General features: G+C 45.1%; 1 long non-coding RNA gene across 2 annotated transcripts; it reads left to right on the top strand.

Annotated features, from left to right (window-relative positions):
- Window positions 1-210: 210 nt before the first annotated feature.
- Window positions 211-20144, top strand: LOC26532671 (uncharacterized). Of its 2 annotated transcripts, none has more exons than XR_004470544.1 (3): window positions 211-404; window positions 19600-19692; window positions 19749-20144. It is a non-coding gene; the product is annotated as an uncharacterized lncRNA (long non-coding RNA). The 2 variants fall into 2 exon arrangements; XR_004470545.1 differs by having other exon boundaries at window positions 211-399; window positions 19749-20143.
- Window positions 20145-21315: the final 1171 nt, after the last annotated feature.

Below are 21315 nucleotides of genomic sequence, written 5' to 3'. Positions count from 1 at the left end.
CAGAGCAAAGCTTTGATCTTGGTTCTCTCTCGATCGTGAGGAAGATAAGAAGACAGAAAAAGCCCAGTGAGAGGCTAAATTGGAAGAGAGCAAAATGTCGTAAATGCAGGGCACAGAGAGAGGTTAAGCTCATGCAATTGAAATTGCAGAGCGGATCAAGCAAGAGATACATGTGTACTATATGTAAAGTATATGGCAGGGGATCTCGACAAGTGCATTCCTGATTCGTGATTCGTGGGCCTGGGACGTCGCTTTTTGCTCGCATTGGATATTTCGCCTCTCTGTTATACAGTTTTAATAACGAATTGCTTTTTTATGGTTTCCGGCTTATGGAGCAGCGCAGAAATTGGCAAAGAACGTCGGTGGAGGCCAGCGGCAGCAACAGCACCAGCAGCCGAGGTATGGTAAATTCTTAAATCATGTTTTGTATATATTTCGTATTATTTTTAAAGCTTGATTCGAGATCTTTTTCCTGGTTGCTGGTCGTGGAGCTGGTTCCGTGGCTGTGGCTATGGCTGTCGCTGTAGCTGTTGCTCCAGCAGCTTCTGCCATTTCTTTGCCATTATTGTTGCGTGCGCTTTGTTAACCAAGTCAAGACTGCGCCAGAGCTAGAGCCAGAGCCAGAGCCAGCTCCAGCTTCCGTTGTCGCCACAGTTGCCATTCCCATTCGCATTCCCGCTGCCATTTGTTCGCCGGGCGTAATTAGTGCCCATGGCATAGGGCGCACTTCCTTTTACGCGCTTCTCCTGTCCTGTCCTGTCCTGTCCTGCTCCGTCCCGCTCCGTCCTGTCGCAGCTCCCGTTGTTGTTCTCCTGCTGTTGCATTCCATACCAATACCATTCCCTGGCACCATTCCGCGCCGCTCCTCATTTGTAATCACTTTCTGTGCAAATGTATGTGTATGTATGTATGTGTTTGTTTGTGTACTGGCAACGTTTTGTTCTAAGGATTTAGCCTGGTCTTGGTCTTGGTCTTGGTCCTGGTACTGGTGCTGGTGGTGGGACCTGGGACACAGGAGCACTCACAATTACTTTGACTTGGACTGGAGCTGGAGCTGGGACTTGGCCTTTCTTGGCTCTGACATCTGGCCATTGTTGTAATTTTAATGTTAACAAATTTCTTATTTGCCAGCCATTGAATTTCCGTTAATTAAGGCCAGGCCAGACCAGGCCAGGCAGGCCTTGGCGAAGATTAGCGAGGAAGTGGACCCCCAAGTCGGAGTCCTGGCTCTCCCCACTCGCTCGCTCGCTTTCCATAAATATTAAAGAGCAGTTTCCCACTTGGCCTGGCCAGTACGTGTGCTCGAGCTCGAGTATGCCAAGACATATCAACTTTCTCGCCGGCTAATTGCCATTTACAACTTTTCCGGTCTCAACTAAAACTTTTCAACTGTTCCCATTGTTGCTGCCAATTCTGGATGGTCCCTGCCTGATTCAGAGAACCGATTGCTGCTGCTGCTGCTTCTGCTTCTGGCTTGGCCCTGTAGCCATTGCCATTGTTTGAGTTCACGCAGTCTGATCATTAATTTCGCAATTAGCGGCCCGACCACCTGCTCCGCCAGCTGGCCAGAAGTCGTGGGGCAGCAGCTCTAATTAATTTTCCACAAACCCGCGCCCCCCCCCACTGGTTTGCGTGTGTGTGAGCGCTTCTCTCAATTGTCCGATAATTTTTCCGCAACTATTTGCCGGCAAAACTTTCGAGCTGGAAATTGTCTAAGGAAACATGTCAGAGCTGCCAAAGTGACCAGCTGTTGCCCGTCCGACCAACTGCATTCCAGGGAATGCCCAACCACCAACCATTGCTCTTTACGTTGCGTCTGGTCGTGATTCTGCTGACTAACTTTTCACTGGGGATGGAAAGAAAATCGAGGAGAGTGCAGCGCGAAAAATTTAAATTTATGTAGCTCAATATTTTATTTATTATGCTGGTGTGTGTGTGTCTGCCTGACTGCGCTGGTGTGTTTTTTTGCCTGGCATTTGCTTTTAGTGGCAACAACAGCAGCATCAGCAGCACCAGCAGCACCATAGTGGGCGTCGCGTGTTGGTTACGTGAGGGCAAAGTGAAATTTTCTGCTGACGCCGCGTTGTCAACTTTCACTTCACCTGCAGCTGCGGCAACATATCCTTTTCCATATCCTATCCCCAGCTCCCAGCCCCCCCATTCCCCATCCCCCAGCCTCAGATTCAGCATCAGCCTCAGCCTAGTCCCCCCCAGTCCTTGTCTGTCCTTTTCCTATGACATGCATTAGCAGCAAATAGTCAAATAACGTGGATAATACTCATTCGCCATGTGGTCCCTCGTTTTCAACTTTAACTTGAATTATGTGCGTTGGTGAAAAGTTAGCTGTTTTTCTTTTTCTTTTTTTGGGATCGGAGCGGCGGGGAAGTGAGGGGAGGGGAGAGGACAGTATGTGTGCGTACATTTGTGGAAAAGTTTTTCCTTTTCGTTGCTGTTGCTGTTGGTTGCTTTCTGCCGTTGATGTAATGAAATTTACCGAATTGTAAGGACCAAATAAGAAGCGAGAATTCCATTAAAGCGTATTCTGTGCCTCGCTAAACTTTTGGCTGAAAGCATTTCACAGATTGATTGGCATCAGAAGTAGCTCCAGCTCTCAAGTTGTCCAGCTCTTCTAGCCCCCACCCCTGGATAATGTTGCCCAAAATTTTGCGAGGTCGTGTGTAAGACAATAAAAAAGTAATTGAGTGCGTTACATTTTCTCCAGCCCACCACGTCTTTCCTCCATCTTGTTTGCGCCTGTCAATGTAGTGTAAATTGTGTCACCAAAGTGTACTTCGAGTATGTGTGTGTCTGAGTGTGTCCGTGCGAGTGCTGGGCGGCACTCCACAGGGGAGGGAAAGTTGAGTGCGATGAGGCGTTTGCAGATTGGCCCGTAGATAGGCCCAAGCCATTACCGTGTCCCCTTGTTGGTATTGTTGCTGGCAGGCACTGCTCTGGAGCTCTGGATATGTCCGACTTGTCAAATTGCCGACTGGACAATGGAGATTGCGATTACGCTGGCTATTTGTTTGTACAGAAAGTAAGGCAATAAAGTTCTCATTATCCTAAGGGACTCGAGTGGGAAATGGAATTAATGTTTTTGCAGGTACATACTTGTATGTATAGTGTAATGTTCAAACAAAATACAAATTCAAGTGCTTAGATACTGTCTTTTCTGTAGATATTGGATTGGTTTCGGTAATCCCCAAACAAATTTGACCAATCTATAGATTAAATTTAATTTTGCATGTGTTTGTCTGCGACTTTTCTTTCATTTCCCAAATTCTAGGGGTATGCTTTCTTCATCCTCTTAATTCTTCCCTTTCCCGTCTCCAACTTCCTCTGTAACCAGTTTCAGTTGTCATTTCCTTTCCTTTTGCGCTATTTATTTTTGCCGCTTCAACAAACAAACAAAACCCCACTGCGCCTCGACTCCGCGACTCCACGCCCCACACAATTCATTCATAATTTGCATAACTAAGCAGAGTCCAGGTCCGGAGACGTCAAAGCGGATTGCCGCACTCCCATTCCGGCAGTATCCCGCATTTTCCATTCCCCTGGGTACTGGGCCCCACACCCACACTCGCCAACAATTTTGGGCGAAATGTGCGTCCGTTTCATAACTTAATTTTAATTGAATTATGTAAATCACATGCTAAAAATTAGCAGGCGCAAACTATTTTTTAATGATGCTTTGTTCGCTTTTAATTAAAAAGCGACTACAAATTAAATTTAATGAGAGAGCGTTAGGGCCGGACAGCAGAGGACAGGCGAGGTCCTGGACTGGACTGTGGCCTGGCCTAGCCTGGCCAGGTCACTTCTCTGATCAGGGCGGAGCAGGGTATTTACATGGCTGGGTGGCTGGCTATCTGGCCGGGCGATTTATCAACGTTGTTTGGCAAAGATTAGCTGCCTGCCCAGTGGAGCTCAAGCTGCCTGCCAGCCAACCCGCTAACCAACCAGCCTCCGGTCCAATCCGCACTTGCAAATGATGTTCATTTTGTCTGCCGGTGTCCATGTCGGGGACAGTACTCCGTACTCCGTACTCCTCTCTGCTGTCTCTTCCCGCACCTCCTCTGTGTGGAAATTATGCAATAATCTTTGGCAATGCATTGGAACTGTTGCCAATGGCAGCTTTGGCCGTAGGAAGTTAGTCAAAAGGAGCGACACAACAACAACAACAAAAACAAAAACAAAAACAGCAACAGCAACGAGAACAAGGAGAGCATTATCCGCAACAGCTGCAGCTGCAGCGACATCCTGCTAAAATCTGCTGCATACGTTACGGCGCGCCTCTTCGAGCTTCCACATACATACATATGTACATATGCGAGTGCGGAGTTATCCGAGTGTGTGTGCTTGCATGGTTGAGGGTGTCCTGTCCTATTCGGTCCTGTTCGGGCCTTTCCGGTCCTGTCTGGTCCTGTCCCCTTTGCCGTGACAATCGGTTTAAGCGCTTCAGCCACTCGTCCGTAAAGCGCTGGACATTAGCCCCGGGCCACTCTTATTCCCCAGTGTGTCTGGACCTTTAATTATCCCCTAATACCTAGCACAAATGTACATACATACATACATTCACGTGCATGCAGAATGCTGCTGTGGATATTAATGCCTTTTTATAAGTTTTTAATACATTTTTTAGCAGATGAAACCATTGTAAATTGAATAAAAAATATTTCAATTTGCTTGTGTTCCGTAAAATGGTTGAATAATGGTTGTTATACAATAGTATAATAAAGAACCCGCAAAAATACATACATACATACATATTAGGTATGTAAAAAGCTTGCTACTTAAATAAATGCAATAAAAACTGAAATTAAAACGCCTCCAATCATAACTCAATTGTTAAACATTTAAACTATATATTGAACAAAGACATTTAATTAATGTATTTTGGTTGATGATATTGTGTTCGAAAAAAGTTTAATTTATTTATTAACTGTGTCTAACTTTTTTGCCAACCACAACCAAATCATTTTGCGTATGAAATATAAAAACCAATTGAATTTCAGCCACAAACAAAAAAGTTTGGTACCAATTCACGTGTTAATCGCCGTAACATATGTATGTATGTATCCGTATAATAAAAAAAAATATAGAAAAATATGAGATGTAAAAAATACCCTTAGACGACCTGTTAATAGCATTTCATTTGCATATCACATGCGTATTTATTCCTCCGATAGGCGAGTGTGCGTGAGTTTGTGGTGGTGTGGTTTATCGTTTAATCATTGCGATGTAGCAATTACAATTCAGGCCTTAAATTATCCCAGCTAAACTTGGAGCTGGTCTCGACTGTTCTTTTTATGCAAATTCCAACATAATTTGCATACAGAGACTCCCACTCGAGTGGAACATAGATACATACATACATATGTATTTATATGTGGTACATGTGTATATTTCAGTCGATTGCAGCCATAATTTAAATTAGATATTGTTTCTATTACTGTGCACGCTATCTGTATCTGCATCTGCACGTGTGTGTGTGTATGTGTTCCAGAAATCCATTTCTCAGAAAAAGCCATGCATGAAATGTTCATTTTCTTTTACAGTTGACTCTGATAATAATGAAAAAGAGTTCTCTGCAGTGCTATCAATTAGTTCTGGTACATTTACCCAATGGAATGCGTATTAAGAAGGGCTTTTCAGAACACTTTTTTGTGTTTGTACATACAAAGCGAGTATGTACATATGGTATATCGATAGACATATAAATTGTAAATCGGCTTTGATTAGGCCGCATGTTAAATATGACTAATTACGTATACGCCATGTGGTTTCTGACCCCTTCTTTGCGTGAGCCACTCGCAAAAATCCAATAAACTGCAGGTCAGCATTTAATAGCATATATATAAAAAGTACATACAATGTGACCCCACATACATCCATATACTCGTATAAATATTTCACATTTCTGTCCTGACCCAAAGGGCACGGGCACGGGCATGGGCATGGGGATTATGATGGGAGGTGGCTGTTCGGGTTTGATGGATTTAAGTGAACCACAGACGGTTTGATGCTGATGCGGCTGCTGCTGTTGCGCATATGGATTTGCCAATAAAAAAGAGCTACAACAATGCACAGAGGACCATATAAAATAGCTCTCGAACCAACCCACCCATCCGTGGTGAGGGGTCACATGGAAATCATGCTTTATTTAGGATGCCCAACGCGTAGCTCTCGGGCCGGGCGGAGGACTGGCGGAAAGATTGACATAACATGACATGCCAATCGTGCGGCGAAATGTATTTTTTCTTGTATTTATTGGCCCCGAACGACCCTAACCATTTTTAATTTATTTTTATTTTATCGTTCTTCCTGTTGCTAGCCAGCACTCTCGCACTTTCCCGAAAAGTAATTTCCATTGCATTGTTAGGTTTTTGCTGCACTCTCAAATAATTGCAGACACTCAAGTAGTGCCTATTGTGATGGTGTAACGGAGTGGGAGGACATTTTAAAATAATTTAACAGCATTTTGAAGCGCATTCAAGTCGACTTCCGCTGCTGACTTGGCTTGGTTGCCGGAATGGAAGGGAATGGAATGAAATGGAATGGCTTTTGGCTTCCTTCTCAGCCAGACTGAGACGACGACGACGACGGCGACGACAACGACTGCGACAACGTTTGTGCAATTTGTCATTTGGGCAAATACACATGGAGACGAATGGCATGTCCTTTTCCCTTCTGCGGGACTGCAGGAAAGGAGTGCAGAGGCAACGAAAGCTGAGGAGCTGCAGCTGCAGGCGAGAGTGTGAACACTGCACATGTGGATGCGGACAGGGGCCACGAGGACAAGCATCCAACAGATGATGCACTTCAGCAGCTTTTCTCAAGGCTTAGCCCAGACAGAGCCAGGCTAATTTTTCATTCCGTACCAGTCTTGTCATCGTTTTCAATAATCAATTGATTTGGTTTGCTTCGGGAGACGCAACACAAAATGCTACAAATGTTTCACCTGACATAGATGTAAGATGGATCCCCGCTGATTGTCCTGGCCAAGTTGTTCCATTAGCACTATGATTCTGTGGAAATTTTGTGAAAACTCTTGCACTTAATCTTCCTCATTCGCCATTCTTCGGGACCAACTTTGGCCCTAAAACAATCAACATTGTCTGGCTGCGCCACAGGCAGCTGGAAGCCTGGGAAGCCCGCGAAGAGGAAGGTAATTAAGCACTGAAATTTCTCATCTACTCGCAGATGATTCTCCGTACTCTGCGCAATTTGGCGTTCAATTAAAAGTCACTTCCGCCCAAGATATTCGAGAGCCAATGCAGCTTCAAGTGGTCGATGGCAGATTGCACTTGGGGACACTTTTTGAAAAAATAATTGCTTTCATTATCATTGCAGGGCAGCATCATCCAGCTTCCTATGACTGGTCCTTCTCCTGTTTAAATATTCATCGAGTGGGGCCGGGCCGGGCCCTGCCGGGGCCGCCTTTTCGTTCCACTTGCCGGCAATGGCAATGCAAACAAGTTTGGGGCGAACAAATTGGCCATGGCCAGAATGGGCGGGTACTTCTGCCTTGTCTACGTGACCTTGCCAATTGAACGGGTTTAAGTTCTCCCATTGATTTTCGTTTGCTTTGTTTTCCATTGTACTTTGTGCTGTGTGCTGTGTTTTCCCTGGGCAAACAGCTCAATTTCATTTGCACTGGTCCTGGTCCTGGCCCTACCCATACCCACACCCAGGTCCTCGCTTAGTTCTGGCATGAATAAACTAAAGTTACAATCCTGTCTGCAACTGCGGGGCTGATAGAGAAAGAGTCTAGGATATGCGGCCCTGTTCCTATAATCGCTTTCACTGTAAAAGCACCCCGTGGAAACCTGCATTTCATTTAGCAGAATTTGTAAAGGCAAAGGTGCCCGAAAAATACGGGAGCTTGTATAAACCGGAACAGGGCCAATAGCCTGAGTCGGAGGCAGCACAACTGTACCGTTTTGTAGCTCACCTAAGTGCTTCATAATATTTTAACACGCTTGTCTCCGACGCTGTCCGGCCCTTTCCCGTTCCCGTTCCCCTTTCCGTTCCCCTTCCCTTTCCCGACTCCAGCTTCCTGCCCACACCTCTCAGGTGCTTAAGTTTTTGAAACTTCTTGCCAACTTTTTCGCTGTCTCACAGCCAGCTCCAGCCCCAGCCCCAGCTCCAGCTCCATTGTTTCCATTTTTGTGCTTTACGTTTTGTCTTTGGTATTTTAATTAAAAAACTGTCGTTAGTTGCGTTGCAAGTTTAAATTAAACAGGCGAACAACCAACTCTCCGCGGAGCTGCCAATGGTCTCGGTCGCTCGTCTTCGCTTCTAAGCTGCGGTTACTCCTGAGCAGCCGTGGAAACCGACACAACTTTGAATATGTCTTGGCCCACTCTAAGAAAGGTATTTCGGTTTATGCTGTTTGGATGGATAGCCAGCGAATATTTACCCCAAAAAGAACATAGAACATGGAACATAGAAGATAGTTAGTGAGAAAATTCCCTGGATATCTCTTTGGTAAAGTTTAATCAAAACTTTATCGACCTGCCTGGAGCATTGATTCACTGTCAGTCGGGGATACTATTGGATTACTCTGGCTGCTGATTTTTTTGATTAACTTTCCGGCTTCGACGTGGCTCGAAGTCCGACTTAATGGCTTCTAATTATGGAAAATATTGCTAATCACTACTGAGCACAAATCGCTTTATTAATCAGATTATGTGTGGCACACACACACACGCGACTGTAAGGAAGTCAGGCACTGGCCATGATTGGAGCAGGAGCTGGAGTTGAGGGCCTGGTCAAATCCCTCCGTGCTTGATTAGCCATCAGACGACTAATTTGCACATTGATGGCGTCTTTTATTGGGGCATTGAGCCAAGGCGGGGCGGGCCTTGCTGATTGGCATAATTAGAGCCAAGTTAGCTGGGTTCGTGTGTGTGTGTGTGTATGTCTGCTATAACTCTATTTCATTAGTGGTGCAGCCGGTTCGGGTCTGTTCTGCATTATTTTAGTGGATGTCGCTTTCCACGCTCCGGAACACGCACAGACACAGCCTGTGGAGCTTAACTCAAGGCAACAAGAGCGAATAGCAGCAAGGAGCGAGCAGCGAGGAGCAAAGAGAAGCCTAATGAAAACATGGTAATAAAAGATAAGCCCCTCATGTGTGCCTGCTTGCAGAGGCAGAGATATATGTACAGAGATAATGAAGAGGAGCCAGAGATGAGTCCATTGTCGTACGGTAGATAAGAAGCGAAACGAAACGAAACGCAACGCAACTCAACTCAACTCAACTCATTTGGGTAAAGTGGCAAGTACAATTTGTATCGAGATCTTGCTACCTCTATACGCTCTATCACGCTTCTTGCTGTGGCTGTGTCTGTTGCTGTTGTTGCTCCTCCAGAGCATGCATAAATGAGACGCATATTAACTGAATTTCAGTTCGAAACTAAACTCATTAAATGATGTTGCTTGCCAGCCAGCCAGCCAGCCAGCTTAAGGCTGGAGGCGGAGTCGGAGTCGCATCCTCTGGGGGACGTGAGTAGTCAGAGTGGGAGTGGGAGTGGGATTGGAGGTGGAATGGGATGGCATGGGAAAACGAAAGACCCGACTGTTCAAAAGCTCGTTGTACACGATTGTAATCACACCTGCCGCTATAAATTTGCTGGCGGGGATTTACATGGCCAACAATTAAATGAATGAAAAACTTCGCTTTAGCTGAAACTCGAGCGATGCTTTTGTTTCTATGTATTTCTGTTTCAGCATCGAGTGGGAGGGAAAAAGACAGGCAAATGGAGAGCTAGCTGCCTGGAGGAATTTGACTGATTAGCCGGTTTGAAATGGCGTTGCTCCAAATGGAGCACGTGACTGTCAGAAAGAGTGAGGGAGACACATATACGAGGGAGCGGAAAGAGTGGCAAGAATGGATAGCTCTGGACCGAAGCTTTCGGTACCCTTTGTTTTTAAGAGATCGTTTCTTGACCATCCATAATAAAAGGTATGAGTATATTCGTCCAGATATATGTATATGCGAGTACGAGTATCTGCTAGACTTTTCAGGCTGGTTTCCCAGCTGTCAAATATCATAATACCCCTCGAAAGGGTATTCAAATAGTGCAGAAGGGAATGCTTGAGGGAATCGTGCTGCTGCTGCTGCTGCTGATGATGCTGCTGATGCTGTAACTCGGTGCTTGGCAAGTGCACGTTTTGTAACGAATTGAAAACATTGTCGTCGCCCAATGCGCAGTGCTTTTGCATTCATTCCCTTGCTACCAGCCACCTCTCTCACTGGTCTCACTCACTCATTCATTCATTCATTCACTCATTCATTTGCTGCAACATTGTTGTGAGGCAACCAACAATGATGCCGTCTAATGAATGTGGCAGACATTTCGACAGCAAACGAAACTCAGACTGACTTTTTATCGCTTTTGGGGGACTCGTACCCTGAATCGCCCAAAAATAGAGGGCGATTCTGTCCCCACCGGACAGAAGGCCATCAAAGCCTTAGACCCAGCATTGACTCCATCAAATGGCATTTGCAATGACAATTTCTTTCAATTAAATTGACATTTGATCGTCGTTTCCAGCTCAAACAAAAGAAGCACTTGCAATGGAGGCACATCGAGATTCTAGGCGGAAGGCGGAACTCTTTTGGGAATTAAATACAAAAATGAATATCTAACATGGCCCTGAGGGCAGCCAGCTAGATTGCTCTACCCTTCTATATACCATACCATCGCATATAGTCCCATTCCGTTGCCATTTCCATTTCCATTCCAACCAATCCAATTCAAATTTCAGACATGGCTAAGTAGCACAGAAAAGAAAGAAGCTGCAAAAAGCTGAGGAGGAAAGCTCAAACAAATGTGCAAAGGGAAAACTATCCCTCAAGTTATGTTGGTTTTGGTTCTGCGACAGCCATCGAGAACCTTCCTGCTGGATTTCGCTTTTTGTTAATTTAGCATAAGTGACGAGTGAGTGACTTTTGGCAAATCCTTTAGGGCCACAGCGCGAAGATTGATTAGAGCGTGAAAATTGTTGGCATTGCGCGGAGTTTCGGTTTTTATGTCGCTCTCATTTCCCATTTCCCATGTCCATTATCATCCGCATTTCGCATTTCTGCAGCAGCCGATCCAGCAATTGATGACTGTTAATGGTTAATAATTAATTAAAATTTAATTCGCAGAGTGCAATGCATAATTGATAGACTCACTGGCGAACAAGCCAAATAAATACACTCTATGGGAAAAGAATAAATATTTAATAATTTTACTTTATGCAGGCGACAGTTGGTACGACGAGTATCTCTTTCACTTCTTTCACTTTGATTTTATTTGGTGATTATATGGAACAATTTGTATGCGCTGCAGCGAAGTTCTATGACAGTTCTGTAGCTGACACGGCGTATGCGCAATAAACCTGCATTATTGCTGATATAATTGAAAGAGTGGCAGACACTCTGGGGTGGGTTCCCCTGAAATAGTCAGCATGTCATTAAGGAGTCGAGGAGTATGCTTCACTCTAGCATTCTTACTCGCTTTCCACTTAATGCTGCCTAATGGCCCAACAGCCTGACAACCATGAGGATAACTACAGCAATACCAACAGCAGGCGGGCAGTCGGGCAAGCAGGCAGGCGGGCAGACAGCCAGAACAGCAGCCCGAGCAGCCCGAACAGCGGGAGAGAATCGCCAAAGAGGCATCAATCATACGCCACGTAAACCGCAAGCCGAAAGCCGCTAGTCGAAAGCCATTTTAAGCTGCATATTTATGGCTAAGCAGGAGCTGGAGCTATAGCCAAAGCTGGAATGGAGCTGTAGCCAGTCCCGGGTGCGAGTGCTGGCCCGGGTACGGGTGCTGTTGCTGTAGCAAAAAGTCAGAAACATGCAAAAACGTTGCAGCTGCGTGTGCAGCAGCCGATAAGCGAAAAGGAGCCAGAGAAGCAGAGAGGCAGCTGCAAATGGAAGTTGAAAGTGGAGCTGTTACTGCTGTTGCCGCTGCCGTTGCCGCCGGCTTCAGCTGTAGCTTCTATCCCTGTTCCTGTTTCTGGTGATGCTCCTGTTCGTGCCCCCATGGGATCCGCTCCGCAATCCAACGAGATATGCATGTTAAGTTGCGTGAGGCAAAGTTATGCTCGGTCTGCGTCCGGGTCTGGGTCTGGGCCGCTCTACTGGGCCGCTGTACTGGGGCCAGTAACTGTAACTGCGGTTAAGTCAACAAATTAAAACTTTTCTGCTCCCAGCCGAGGAAAATGAGCTGGCTTCGGGTTGGGTGGAGTGGAGTTAAGTGACGGCTAGAACGGGTGCAACTTATGCACGAGTTATGCGCATAAGCGGGACACAGCGAAAGGAATAAAATACTATTTAATTAAACTTTTGCACGTGGCCGTTCGCATGTGCATATGCAAGTGCATGTGAATGTGCCTGGGATGCTGCTGCTACTCCTGTTTGTGTTTGCCTCGAAATATAATCATTTTAATTCAATTTACACCAGCTTGGTACACATTAATAGAGCGAGCAAGGGATCCCATAGACAGCATAGTCCGGGCCAGGGCTCCTCACTGCCAGGAATTTTCCATTCAAAACTAATTTGGACATGGAAGATTTTGGGTTCGGCCACGTGATTTCCAGGGCATAAATAACACTCTGTGGTCTGAGCATGTTGCTCATTTGTGCAGCCGGACCGGGAAGGGAGGGAGATTCGTACGGACGGACACACTCCCCAGCCAGCCCTAGGATGAGAAGGTGGTTGGGGTGCCGGGGTGCTAAGGGGTTTCAGCCATATAAATTGCTTGTGAAATTGAATCTTTATGGTTCAGCTGGAATATTTTGGCAGATAGTCTATAAATTATGGCCACAAAGGGCATACACACACGCAACACAACTTTTTGTTTGGGATTTTTCTCTTTTCTACTTTATTTATTTTTTTTGTGTTCTCTGCGTTCTCTGTGCTATGTGGCTGTGTACCACTTTTGTGTGTGTGGTTCCCTTCTGTCTGTGTCTGTGTCTGCCCTGGGAAATGGCTCACATATGTGGTGTTGTTGGCCCTGGCTTTGTCTGGTGGCATTGTTGTGATTGCTGTAAATGATTATCCTGGGTCTCCTGCCGACTCATTGCGTTGAAGTGCCACATTTTGTGGCTTGGCAATGGAGAAGGAACGTTTCCAAATAGTTTCTAAATTAGTTTGCAAATGTTTTTGACGTTCGTTTGGTGAGTATGGGATTGTTGGAATTTTTCCGAGTAACATGTGGCGTATGCGTAATATGTCTTTTCCCTTTTCTTCTTGTGTGTCTCTGCTCAAAAATGAGAAGTTGAAGTGTAGGAAAATGGGCTGTGGATCTCCTATCGTAATATTCCACTTCTATCTGCTCGTATAACTGTTTATCAGCGAGTGTGCCCCACCGCTTGGCTTTCCGCTTTAAGCATTTACAATTTGCACATTTTTCACGCTACACCACATGACGTATACGCAATATGCTAATCAGGCTTTCATTGCATACTTTGCAGCTCATTTGCATAGATACTCCGTCACACGCGTACACACTCACACCCACACAGTGCATGTAGCTTCACTCCTTCACTTCCTCCTGTCAGTTTACACATTTTAAAAACATACATTTTTTATGCGGATATGCAAGAGTATACGAGTATGTGCGTACAACTATACTATGTACTCGTATGAGTTATTTCCGCTCTGCTGTCGCAGCGGCACGGTACCGACTGAAATGTATATGTACATATATATTATCTATGATTGATCAGGCTCCACCTCCATCTCCATCTACACTCGCTCCTCAATCCTCAGGTGAAGTGGAGCAGAGTCTTGTCATTTCATAGCTGCTTTAGGTTAATTCCCTCCGAGGGCTACTCCACTCTTTTTGGTCTTTCAGCCTTTGAATTTCCATTAAGTTACTCGCCTGTTTACAATATTCATGGCCGAGCTCTGTGGCCTGGCCTGGGCAAAAAGAACCATCCCAGAGTCAGAATCAGCCCAAAGTCAAATCGAGCCTTGGGCCATTCGCTCGTTTACAGTTGTAAGTGTTGTAATAAGTGGAGTGTATTTACCCAGCAACAAACCAGTCACCCAGCCGCCCAGCGGCCAGCCGACCAACCGACATCCTTAAAAGCTTCTGCTGCCGTTCGTTATTCTCCTGGTTCCTGCTTCGACCTGCCCGGCTTTTGCATTGAAAGTTTACGAAATGTTGGCAAATTGTTTGCGGCCATAAAATTGTGTGCAACCGAAGGTCCGAAAAGGGCCCCCAGGCTGAAATTGTAATTGGGAATGAGTCCAAACAGACATGGGCATCGCCCCCCCTCAGCCAGTGGGCATTTTGTTAGCTCTTTTCGCCCTTACTCAGGTCCAGATCCAGGCTCTGGCTTTGGCTCTGGCTCTGGCTCAGGGCCAGTTCCGGCTACTGCAGCTCCTTCAGCTCCTTTAGCTCCTTCTCGGTTTATCTCTTTGGCTATCAAGTTATTAAGTTTATGTAATTGTTGCTGCATTCAGGGCGTTTGATTTGAAATGGCTTGTGGCGGCTTACAAAGGCGTTATCGTTAGATAACTTGTCCCCAGGCTGCCATCTGTCTGTCTTCTCCGTTTCAAGTTCAGAGCTGTGAAGCGAGTGTGGATTCTAATCAGACTCAGCTGTGCAGTGCAGTGCAAAATCAAGTGTCAATGTGTTGACTCTTTGTTATTTGTAATTCAGGAGACAAGCCCGAGTATCCTCTATGTCCCGTATGGAGACACATTCAGGGAGACAGAAAGAGAGAATGATGAACAGCGCTCATTCCCATTTCCGTTTTCATTTTCATTCCCATTCCCAATCCCCTTGGCATTGCTCAACAATTTGCTCACATTCCTTTGGCTTTGTCAATTCGCCTTGTCGGCAGTTGATTAATGATGACAAAAGTGGGACCCGTGCAGGACTCCAGGTCGTGCTCGGCCTAGGCAAAAGCTTAATCAACAGATGCGACAGAGCAGCATCGGGCAGCGTCCCATGTCAACCCCAATTCTCAGCCATTATCCAGCTCCATCTCCATCTTCAGCAACAGCTCCACTCTCACCCTCACCTCATCAACGTTTGACGTTGTTTCGAGCATAAAAAGTGGGCGGACCGCCTGGTTACTTTGATGTGCCTCACGTAGCAGACTCCAGCCTCAGCCCCAGCACCAGTCCCAGTGCCAGCCCAGCAATCCATAAACATAAAAATTCCCCTGAAAGAGGCTTTAAATTCGCGGGGGTGGGAGCACCCCGCCATCTACGCCATCTTCTGAAACCGAATGAAAATGTCTCCGCCGGCAGGCATCAAATGCTTTGCTAATAAAAATTGTACCAGCTAACAGAAAGGGAAATGGTCATTGTTTCTGAATCGATTACCCAAAAAGGGTTGGCCATAAATCCTGGCGAGCAGCGTATGAATCATTTGGGGATCGGATTGGACTGGTTTGGCTTGGAGTAGAGTCCGGCTGTCAATCGACTGGCTGGCTGGCTGTCTGTGCGGGTTCGGGTATAGGCCTAACAAGAGGCGCACGCGGCATAAATGTCAAAAAATTTGATAGAAATGCCAATCAATGTGGGTGCAGAGCGGAATTTCTGTGTGTATAAAAAATGTCTCTTGCATTGCATTTCGCGTATTTAATTTCATTTTATGGCATTTTATGGAGGCATAAGTCAAAAGAGCTATGAAAGGCTGCGACCAAGCAAGCCAGGCATTCGCGTATATTACGCATACGCCGTGTTGAACACGCAATAAAAATACCAATTGCAGCACCCACCCACGCTAACGCCCACTTCCATGCCCACTCCCACGCTTACGCGAACGCCCGTATAAAGGGGGATTCCTGTTGGCCATTGTTTCGTAATGTGGCTGCATGCAAAATTTATTGTTGATTTTATTTCCAGCGTCGTCCTTTTTACACAACACATTTTCCGCTTCCTTTTTGTGCATTTTTATGGGCATAAATTTACAAGCAGCTACCGGAGCCGGAGGACCCTGGAAACAGTAGCCAGGACTGCGGCCCCCAGGTGCGTTATTGTGGCAGCCTTGACCGACAGCCAAGAAATCTGTAACAAGCATAAATTCAGCTACAAAGTCGGCAGCTGGCCCCGGTCTCCGCACAGGCCCATGCCCATGCCCATTCCCAGGACAATTCCAAGTTGAAAAGTTAAATATACACAAGGTGTATATATCCTTGTTTGTGTGTACACTTGTGTTTGGCTAATCCGACGAGTAAGGACCTCAAGATGCTTGTCTTTTGGCAGCAACTCAGGCTCAGGCTCAGGCCCAGGCCTCAACTCCAACTCCAACTCCAATTCCGACTCCGTGTGGAGCTTCTGGGGCTTGCGTGCACGGCTCCCATTAGATGAGGACAACGTGAAAGGGAACCACGATACCCGGGCACGTGGCATCGAATATACTCGTACTCACATATACTCCTTGCCCTACCTTTTTTGCTTCCTTGCCTTGAAACGAGCGTGAAAGTATTTTCAGCATTTTTGGCGTAACGCTGAAACGGCCAATTAATATGGTGTGCCCTCCTTCCATTCCACTTTTGCTTTCTTTCTTCTCTGCTCTTCTCGTCCCTTTTCTTTTTGAGGCCTATTGATTTTTTGTTACCTCTGCAAACTTGTTGAGGCGTACATTTGCTGTATTTGCCGTATTTGCGCTGTGGGGCGGGGGGAGTGCGCGTGGAAGGCGTGTGCCCAACAATTAAGCCATTTTGTTTAGGCGGTTCCTTTAGCAGGGTCTGTACGTTAAAGTGGGGCCTGTCCTTGTGTGTGTATGTAAGATGTCTGACTCGAATTGATATCGCCTCATTGCATTCGCGTTCGTGTAATTGCAATGCATAATTTGCGGTTGACGGGTCGGCGTTATGTGAAGCGTTATAATGCGCTTATTTCGTGTCCGAGTGATCGAATAGGGGAAATCGGGATGTCGGCATAATCGCAGGCAGCCACCTAATACAATTAGGCAGATAACGCGTCCAGCCATATCAAATGCAACGAATCACCAGACAAATGGATTCTGTCAATCCATTAATCCGAAAGGTTAATGGGTTGGAGGCTGTCTCTGTCTCACCGGTCAATGGCTTGGTATGGGCTCAGTTTGAGCTTAAACTTTAACTGGAAAGTTCCTCTCTATCCCACTTCCCAATTTTATAATTAAGGCACTTTTACGATGTTTTAATTGTCCTTAAATGGTTATATGTATGCGAATTCCCGGTAAATGAATGGCTCGCTTATGTTTTCCTCTAAATTAATAGCATAAATTACTAAATTCCCCCTTTTCCAACAACATATACAGGCGACAAGCAGGAAAAGCAACTTGTTGACTGTCCCTGTTCCATGCCAAAGGTTGTGTAAGCCAAAAAAGGAGTCCCTCTCGCCCAGCCCTGTCGCACTGTTGTCACAAAGTGTTCGCACAATTATTTTAAATGACTCGACACAAAAATTAAAAATGCAATAATTGCATAATGAAAGCGTGTGCCAACACTGAGAGAGAGGCCTCCAGCCGAGCAGTCGAGCAGTCGCCCGGAATTGGAACTAAAACTGGAGCTGGGCAAAAGGCCAAAACGGATGAGGCATGCCCCCGAAACTTGTGTGCATAATTCAGTTAAGGGGCGACATCAAACGCATGTGTGGGGTGGGGCGCAGTAGGGTGGTGTCGCAGATATGAAGGGCGGCAAACAACAGAAAAAGGTCTCGGAAAAAGGTCTGAAGAGCAGTTGGAGAAGGCGTGAACAACAGGGGAAAATCGGGGAAAAGCGGCTTAAATGTGTGCTAAGTGCCGTTGAGCTTATAATGAAACACCACTACAACTGCACAGAACCACTTACACCTGCGCACACACGTATACACATACCAAGGACAGGGACAGGGATAGGGATAGAGACAGGTGAATAGAGAAAGAGAGCGAGTGAAAGAGCCATGGACCAAGCAGTGAACCACACTTCCCGTTAAACTGCCGCACCTACTTCCGGTGTTTTTTGTGTGTGTGTGTGGGTGGGTGTGTGTGGCAATGTGTTGGTTCAGGTAAGGCTCTCGAGGCTAACAGAAAACCACAAAAACCACCAACACATAGTCGCACACCACAACCAGAGGCCCACACAGACCCGACACAAAACTAGGCGCAGCCTCTACCGCAGCCAGGACAATGCCAGGGAGGGGACGGGGCCAATGCTTGCCTCGATTGTTATCATATTTTTTTTATGATTTATTTGCCAAACAAAATTTCCGTTGTCATCTCTTTGATTGATGGCCCCGAGGTCCAAGCCAGGGGATGCTCTGCTGTCAGTCTTCCTATTCATTTGAGTGTGTTATTAAACTCATGCTTAATTAACGCGATCATTGCTGCCATTTGTTGGGTAAGCTACATCTACAGCCACAGCGACAGCACAATGACTGTGGTTTCAGCCGAAACATGGATACAGCTGGGTTGGCTGGACTTCATTTGTTCTCTTCCTTGCTATGGCTGTGACGCACATCCCTCAATTTCGTGTCACATCAAAGTGCTTTGTGACGCCCCACTCGCTCCATTTCCCCGCGGGCTGTCAGTGTGGGCGTTGTTGATCACAAAAATTGAATTGTATATACAATTGAATTTTTTTTTAAATGGCTGCACAGGCAGCCATTGCATAATGCCGAAACCAGACAGGACCCACAGACCGAAGCATTTTGAGTTATGACACTCGTCTAAGGTCACAGCCAACAGAAGCAGAAGCAGCGGCAGAAGCAGCAGCTGCGCATGATGGCTTGTACCGTGAGGTTGGACAGTTCCCATGCATGGCAAATGACAGTCAAGGTGCTTGAGGATTTTCCTGTTCCATGCCATCGAATGCATTGAGACGGCAATAACGACGAGTGCTTGCAGTTGGCCAGGAAAGTGTGGGCAGGTTTGAGCGAGTGAGTGCTGAGTGGGGAAAATCAAAGTTGAGATGCTGGCAAGGGTGTGGGAATTGATTGTAAATAAGAAAATGATTGCATATGGCATTGGGTTGCAAGGATGTGCCTTGGGATAGGAAAATACTCGTTGTTAGCGATCAAAATTTGTCTTTTTCTTTTTCTATTATGTATTACTAAATGCATATCTATATTATTAATTAAAACTAAGTTATTAAAGTTAAGAAAATGTCGGATGACTTTCAATGATTTTATTCAGCGTGAATTGGCAATATAGCCAAGTACGTCTCTCCGTCCGACTGTTCGGCCGTCTGTTTCGTTAGTGGCGATCTTAGAAAATTTTCAATCGGCTAGATTATGGCGAATTTGTGGTGTATCTGCCCTCTATATATCTGCCAAACTGACATTACCAAAATTTCAACAGGGCTGTGAATATTTCACAAGGAGACATCGACGGCCCAGATATGACAACATAAGAAGTTATAAAAAAAAAAAAAAAAGTGATTAAGCGTACTAAATGGTTTTACAAATTTTGTATTAAAGTGATATTTAATTTGATTTTTACAGTATTTCCATTAACTCAACTAGCTCTGCGGGATTAGTTGCGTAGATAATTATTAGGCACTTCGCAGTCAAAGCATCATTTCCAAAGTCTTCGCAAGCCATACCTGTACATATAAATACAAATTAGTAATATCCTTGTACTGACAATATATCTTTAACTTATTCATAGAATGAGTTCGGCTACCGCCGCGTCATCATGAGCCAGCCTTGACACCCATTCATACGCCGCCGAATCAAACGATGGACTACAGCTTCAAAACGCGTAAGCGAATCAATATATAATTGTGGTCATATTTTAAAATATATCTTTTTTCACAGAGGACTTACATATGTACCCTTTCGCTTTGCCATAAACCGAGTCGTTTCCGACTTCCCACCGCCAAAAGTCGTCCTATCCAATTCGAGATAAGCCGAGTCCAATCCCAGCAGGACAGAAGCGCACCCCTTGCAAGATCCGAACACAACAAGCTATCGTCATCCTTCGACCTGGCCACCGACGACAAGGACTTTGACTATGGCTATCAAGGGAGGAGCTACGCGGGCTACTGACTCTAGATAGATCTCGTTGTTGTTAGCTTTAAGGATATAAGCGTACATATAATTCGATAGTAGATACAAATATTTTCCACTTGTTTGTTTATTTGTACTAAGCTAAGCTTTGATGGATAAAACTATTAAAAAAACTGCTGTATCTCTTTTCCGGGAAACCATCCCGATTACAACAAGGCGATGCACACCCAGATCGGTTCACAAATAGCGGAGAAAACTAAATATTTTTGATTGAGGAAAAGTCCTTGATCCTTGATAGGGACTCCGTCAGATCAGGGACACCTTTTCGATCACAGGAAACAAGATATATAAGACTGGAGAAAATATCCTTGATCCTTGGTCCTTGATAAGGCCTCCATTAAATCAGGGACATTTTTTCGATTACAGAAAGCCGGCGCACGTCCGGTTCGGGCCCCAAATAGCCGAAAAAGCTTGGCTTTCGCTTGTGATCGTTGGAGTCCTTACCGAAGGATCAAGGACATTTTCCTGATCACGTCGGCCCATGGCACGCCCCGATCGGTCCACAAACAAAGGAGAACACAAGATCAAGGATGCTATTCCGATGCGATGCGATTCCATCGCTTGTCCCAATCGGACCACAAATAGGGAAGAAACCAAGATATATATGTCTAATGAAAATATCTTTGATCCTGGGTCCTTGATATGGACTCCATCAGATCAGGAAATCTTTCCGTACACAGGAAGCCCTCGCACGCCCAGATCGGGCTATAAAAGGCGGAGAAATTGAGCATTTTTGATCATTGATATCCTTGGTCCTTGAAAAGGACTTCATAAAATCAGGGGCATTTGTCCTAGCACAGGAGGCTGTCGCACGCCAAAATCGGCCCACAAATAACGGAGAAAACAAATCTGGCTTTTAATTTGTTATTTTTGAAAATGTAGTTCAGGAAATCATCGACAGAGGCGCCACCGTATAAAAAAAACGAGCGTCAAATGGCTGGGATACCAGGCTTTATTGAATAACTATTATGATAATTGTTATTCTTGATTTTTATTAAATAATTGTTATTATAATAGTTATTCTTGATTTGTATTGAATAATTGTTATTATAATTGTTATTCTTGATTTGTATTGAATAATTGTTATTATAATTGTTATTCTTGATTTTTATTGAATAATTGTTATTATAATTGTTATTCTTGATTTTTATCGAATAATTGTTATTATAATTGTTATTCTTGATTTTTATCGAATAATTGTTATTATAATTGTTATTCTTGATTTTTATTGAATAATTGTTATTATAATTGTTATTCTTGATTTTTATTGAATAATTGTTATTATAATTGTTATTCTTGATTTTTATTGAATAAC

This window comes from Drosophila pseudoobscura, chromosome X, assembly GCF_009870125.1.
Source record: "Drosophila pseudoobscura strain MV-25-SWS-2005 chromosome X, UCI_Dpse_MV25, whole genome shotgun sequence".
Taxonomy (NCBI): Eukaryota; Metazoa; Arthropoda; class Insecta; order Diptera; family Drosophilidae; genus Drosophila; species Drosophila pseudoobscura.
The sequence above is the reverse complement of the archived record's forward strand: the minus strand, read 5'-3'. Positions and strand labels throughout refer to the sequence as shown.